The following is a 5,842-nucleotide window of genomic DNA, read 5'->3' as shown; positions in this document are numbered from 1 at the left end:
TTGTACGTGTATCTATGTTTGTGTTGGTTAGGGTCTGTGAGTTATATATATAATGGCATTTGTTTGTTTACTTTAAATGAGGTTCTAAGAGGGGACCTAGGATGAAACCTTTCTGTACATTTTGAGACTGTTGGGCCTGCATTTGTTATTTTAAAGTTCCAGTGGTAGTGTGGATGTGTGTCTGCATTTGTGTGTGTGTATGCGAGTATGTGTGTGTGTGTGTGTGTGGGTGGAGGGTGGGGGGTGTGGATATGAGGTTGTATGTAGATACAGTGGCCCCTCTCCTGAAAGTCAGCCTGATCTGCTGTTGAAGTACAGGAGTTCCAGTGTAGAGCAGCCTTGCGGAGAGGAGGATCAGATTCCCCCAGCAGAGATTAGCCAGCCATCTCTCTCTCCATACATCTCATATTCTTTCTTTCCTTCCTTCATTTTTTATTCTTTTCCATAATAACAACAACAACAATCATCATCATGATCATCACTTTTTTTCATTGTACATTCTGTACATTATATGGACAAAGCAACTCTGGTAAGAAAATATCCACAAGATGTTGATGTTACCATATTGCAATTTTCAAATGAATGAATGAGACAATATCCATCTACATATAAAGCTCTTACATTATTAATGCTTTTCTGTCTATTGCAGCCTGAGTAAACAGCGTTATTCCAGCCTGATTCAAAGGTGTGGTTTCACCTATTGGACCATTGATTTAGGCATTTAAAGGCTTTATATAAAATAACATTTTATTCCATGTCTATAGTCTATTTCATCTTGTATAACAAATCTGTCATATCTGTTTGATATAGCTGGAATGAATATTGGCTGGAAACCATTTTTCTCAATCAGAGATCATGGGGAAGTAATTCCAAGAGACCAGCTTAAAGCTGTCATAGAGTGTGTGACCTGGCACAAACAAAACATACTTACAAAGGTCATGACGTTCCTACACAAGGAACTCAGACGTTCCTACACAAGGATTCCACCAGAAATGATCACAGACATGACTTATGATTCTCTGGGATAACCAGAAATGTGAGAAGTGGGAAACCACTAGAGGGATGGGCACACAGTGTAGTGCACAGAGGTTAGATCAAGACATTCTGGGGGAACTGGTACATAGTGGAGGGTACAAAGGTTAGATCAGGGTTAGATTAGGTGGAAATTCTGGGGGTACTGGGTCAAGTTTGGTATATATCAACCAATATGTCCCACTGGAACTGTGATGCAATCAAGAATAAGAGTTTCCACTCTGGGCATTTCTGAAGAAAGCTTAAACTTCTGAGATAGTGGGAACAGTGTGTCTCCCTGGCTACAGGGAGGTGTGATTCTGTGGGCAGGTTGTGTTTGGTTAGCCAGGGTAGACCGAGAACAACAGGGCTTCTTGGGGACTTAGTAATCAGGAAGGAGATGAACTCCTGATTATTTTTAATGAGATATTTCATTTGTGTCCTTTGTTGTACTTTTGTGTGCTTTTCCAAGGATTTTGTCATCTAGACCTTGTAACATGATGGGCAGACAGCAGGCAAGGAAAGGAATGCCAAGCTTGTTAGTGATTGATACATGTAGGAAACTCCTAGCCATTACAGGGCCATGTCTGGTGAGTAGATTAACCAGGCTTAGTGTTCCTTCTTCTAAGTTTATATAAGCGTCATGCTTTGGGAAATTCTGACATTACATGCTACTTACAGTACATTTTACCTGTAGATATCTATTAATTACATCAGCACCAACATAATCCAACATTAGCAATGAGCCAAGATTCTATGAAATCAGCTGAAAAATACTCAAACACACATTTTCTACTGATAAGTCAGAATGAGAGAGAAAATAAACACTAAAAAGAGATAAGAAAGAGACTAAAAAATAATCAAAAACAGGAAAAATAAGAAAATAAGATGTAGTGGTTTGTTGTCAGACAGCTTGATGGATCTAAATATACTCCCCAATCCACAGGCAAACTTAACAGTGCAGCAAGTCATCAGAGTAGCATGGAATGACTCACACGGTAACAATGAGATGGCGAATCACACGGTAACAATGACATGGTGAATCACACAATAACAATGACATGGCCAATCACACGGTAACATTGACATGAGGTATACACTCGTAACAATGACAAATATTGCATTGGTAATATTGACGTAACAGTGAAATAAACATATCTGGGCTTTTTGTTATGGCTAAATTTCCCTATTTCATTACACTCCAGACCTCTGTTCTAGTCTTCTGTGTGTGTGTGTGTGTGTGTGTGTGTGTGTGTGTGTGTGTGTGTGTGTGTGTGTGTGTGTGTGTGTGTGGGTGGGTGGGTGTGTTTATATGTGTGTTTATGTGTGTGGGGGTGTTTCATTAATAGCTAGTTTTTTCTTAAAACCAGATAATGATTAAAAGTGATCACAAAAATAAGAAACAAAGCAAAGGAAAATACAAATGACAATTATACATGACAAAGGAATGCTGACCAAGCTGCATGGCAAAATAAATAGACCAGAGTGTGTCAGAATGTAATAGTTGTGTAATAGCTGTTGATAGACTTGTAAAGATTCTTCCAACATTAATCCAAAAATGGTGAATGATCAAATGATGACTTGGAGTCAGAAATGATTTGAGGTTTCTCATCCACACTTTGATTTCTTTTCCACAGTACTCTAAATGATGAATGGATAAGTTTCATCTGCTTCACTGAACAGAAGCTGATGATAAAGAACTTGCTGATGCCTTAACATATCTGCATGGTTCAGAAGTATTGACCAATCAAAAGATTTTTCTACAAAGACATGGTCCTGAGATGACACACAGCAGGCTCGGTACTATGCATGCATCTTTGGAGGGAGGGGCTTTGGAGAAAAGTTAGGATGGGGAGTGGGATTGAAGGGAGGTGTAACTTTTTTTAATGGTTAAGCCTGGCAGAAGTTAATAAGAACTGTGAAATCAATTATATTTGCTTTAATGCCTTGCTTAGAAATACATGTCCCCCAGTCACAGTATGTACAGGGAAAATAGAAATAGATATTGAGACATGATTTCATGAGACTGATTAATAACTGATGCTTAGTAAATCATATGTATTGTACAAGATTGGTAGGTGAAACCCCTACAATAGACAGGACATTGACTCAACAGGGAAGTACTGACTGAACTAGGAAGAACATGTTGAAAAGTCAGACACCTCCCTTACGGTGCAGCTGCCACCTAGTGGACATGTAAAAATATCATATTCCTACAAATGAAGCTGTCAGGTTACTGAGCACATGAGAAAAAAGAAAAGATCATGCTAATGCTGATATACCCCAATCAGGTCAATCAGGTGGAAGTGTGTGTGTGTGTGTGTGTGTGTGTGTCTGTGTGTGTGTGTGTGTGTGTGTGTGTGTGTGTGTGTGTGTGTGTGTGTGTGTGTGTGTGTGTGTGAGAGAGAGAGAGAGATCAGTGGTACACTGGCCTGGTGGAAATGTGTGTGTGATATTTGATCTCAGCACCCTGGAGAAGAGTGCTTTCTGTGACCTAGTCTTCTTCACCTTTGACCCTCTCCAATTGGATGACAGATTGTAATGTCTCAATCTCTTCCCTTCTCTAGTTACAAGCCCTTCTGGCATCCCAGTGCTTTCTCTTCATTCTATTCTCTCCTTCTCTTGCTCTATCTCTCTCTTTCCCTCTCGTGCATGTGCACTATCTCACTTCCCCCTGTCTATGAGTTCACACTCCCCATTTCTTCATCTTTATATCATATCTCTTCTACCTCCCTGGTCTCTCTCTCTCTCTCTCTCTCTCTCTCTCTCTCTCTCTCTCTCTCTCTCTCTCTCTCTGTATCCTTTTTTGATATCGACTGCATTATATGTTTCTGATTAGCATAGCAGACATTGTGTGTGTTTCTGAGAGCGATATAGGTAATAATAGACATACAGGCAAACCAGATGTTTGAAATGGTGTGTGTAAGTGTGTGTGAGATGTGTGGGATGTGTTTGCACGTGTGTGTCTGTGTGTGTGTGTGTGTGTGTGTGTGTGTGTGTGTGTGTGTGTGTGTGTGTGTGTGTGAGAGAGAGAGAGAGAAGAGAGAGAGAGAGAGAGAGAGAGAGAGAGAGAGAGAGAGAGAGAGAGAGAGAGAAAGGCCATGGCTGACATTGTTCTTAGTGTCAGTGAAGGAAAAGATAACTGAAGGAGAGGAGGAAAGGTCACTGAAGGAGAGGAGGTCACACTGGACATGTTTGTTTATTTTATCCTGTCTCTGACTTCCTGTAGGACTCATCTTCTTCTCTCATCCATCTGCACTATGACCTGGGTGTGACCTCTGCTATATGAAAATATACTTATGAGATCAAATATGTCAATGTTGGTGTGTCCTTCTCTGCACAAAGGCCATGACCATTTTAATTAAATCATGTGGTATAATATGATTAAACTGTGGTAATATATCATTATATATATTATTAAAGAGTGGTATTATATCACAATATCAAACATCATTAAAGGGGTTTCAGGCTAGACTAAGATCTTATCAAGGAAGTTGTTAAAATCTTTTTTTAAAAAGAAAACCTGATTATATAGCCAGAATTGTTCTTAGAAACCTTTTGATCTACTATAAGTCAATCCAAAATATTACTTTGCCAAAATGTAAAATGGATGTCATATTGCATTTAATAAAACATAAAAAATAATTAACTGACTATTGATCTATTTCATTAAATTGTACAATGATATCAACTGGCATCGTCTCTGAGTTCTTAAATAGACACTTTATGTTAACATACTGTGGCTCAGAGAAACAACCCTAACCTTATATTTTAACATGCTGAAACTTTATGGAAGATCAGAGATATTGAATTACCCAGTGCCTGTATATTTGATATGCTGAGGAAAAAATGGAAACATTACTATTGTTTAGAAACATTAGTATTGTTTTGAAAGGTCAGTTGGATCAGTTGTTATATTTCAGTGATTTGTTTGACACTCAAACTGAAATGGATGTGCTGCGTTTGAATGTGAGGACAGGATGATAGAATCTGTATGTTTGTGTAAAGACGGAAGAGAGAGACTTGGAGGGAGGGAGAGAGAGATCGAGATAGATAGAGGGTGGGAGGGAGCGAGAGCGAGAGAGCGAGAGAGCGAGAGAGAGCAAGAGAGAGAGAGAGAGAGAGAGAGAGGTGGACATCAAGTTAACTAGTTTCCTGAAAAATAGGAACTGTAAATTGAGGAATTATATCTATAAAAAACGCACTGAGAAACACTTCTCTCATGCATTCAAGCACACACTTACACACATCCAGCAAAATAGCTCCCAGTTACAAACACAACACACACACAGACACATGCACATTATCAGTATTTCTCCCACACTGACAGGGGAACGAAATGTTGTGTGTGTGTGTGTGTGTGTGTGTGTGTGTGTGTGTGTGTGTACACCCACATGCACACATGTAGCGATCAGTGTTTATAGTGTACAGGTGCCAGAGTCTAACCCTAACCCTCTGTCCTGACAAGTGGGTGCCTTCAGATGTTCGACAACTCCAGAGAAAAAGAGAAGCAGAAGCCTCCACCTCCTCTCACACTCAGTGAGTGTATTTACATGTACTTAATAAACACACTTAATGTTTAATGAGGCTGGAAAAATCCAATCAGTTCAGACCAAGAAAACTGACACAGAAGAAGAGAGAAAACTGCAAGCTTTGTTACCTAGTTCTTAGTCATTTCAGTTCAGTTCAGTAAACTTTGTTGGCAGACTTGTACAAGAGTTGAGTCAGTGTTTCCTGACATAATAATTACCAGTCAGATAGGAAATTGTCAGTAATACATTCCTGAGCATCATGGCAAGAAATACCAGTTGTTTACTGATAATATTTCTTT

General features: G+C 39.3%; 1 long non-coding RNA gene across 2 annotated transcripts; it reads left to right on the top strand.

Annotated features, from left to right (window-relative positions):
• Positions 1-340: 340 nt before the first annotated feature.
• Positions 341-4,639, top strand: LOC145657107 (uncharacterized). Of its 2 annotated transcripts, none has more exons than XR_014122957.1 (5): positions 341-529; positions 650-685; positions 1,499-1,601; positions 2,649-2,811; positions 4,241-4,639. It is a non-coding gene; the product is annotated as an uncharacterized LOC145657107 (long non-coding RNA). The 2 variants fall into 2 exon arrangements; XR_014122956.1 differs by having other exon boundaries at positions 1,484-1,601.
• The last annotated feature ends 1,203 nt before the right edge of the window (positions 4,640-5,842 follow it).

This window comes from Electrophorus electricus, chromosome 3, assembly GCF_041902795.1.
Source record: "Electrophorus electricus isolate QZ-2024a chromosome 3, ASM4190279v1, whole genome shotgun sequence".
NCBI lineage: Eukaryota > Metazoa > Chordata > Actinopteri > Gymnotiformes > Gymnotidae > Electrophorus > Electrophorus electricus.
This window is presented reverse-complemented; position numbering and strand designations above follow the sequence as displayed.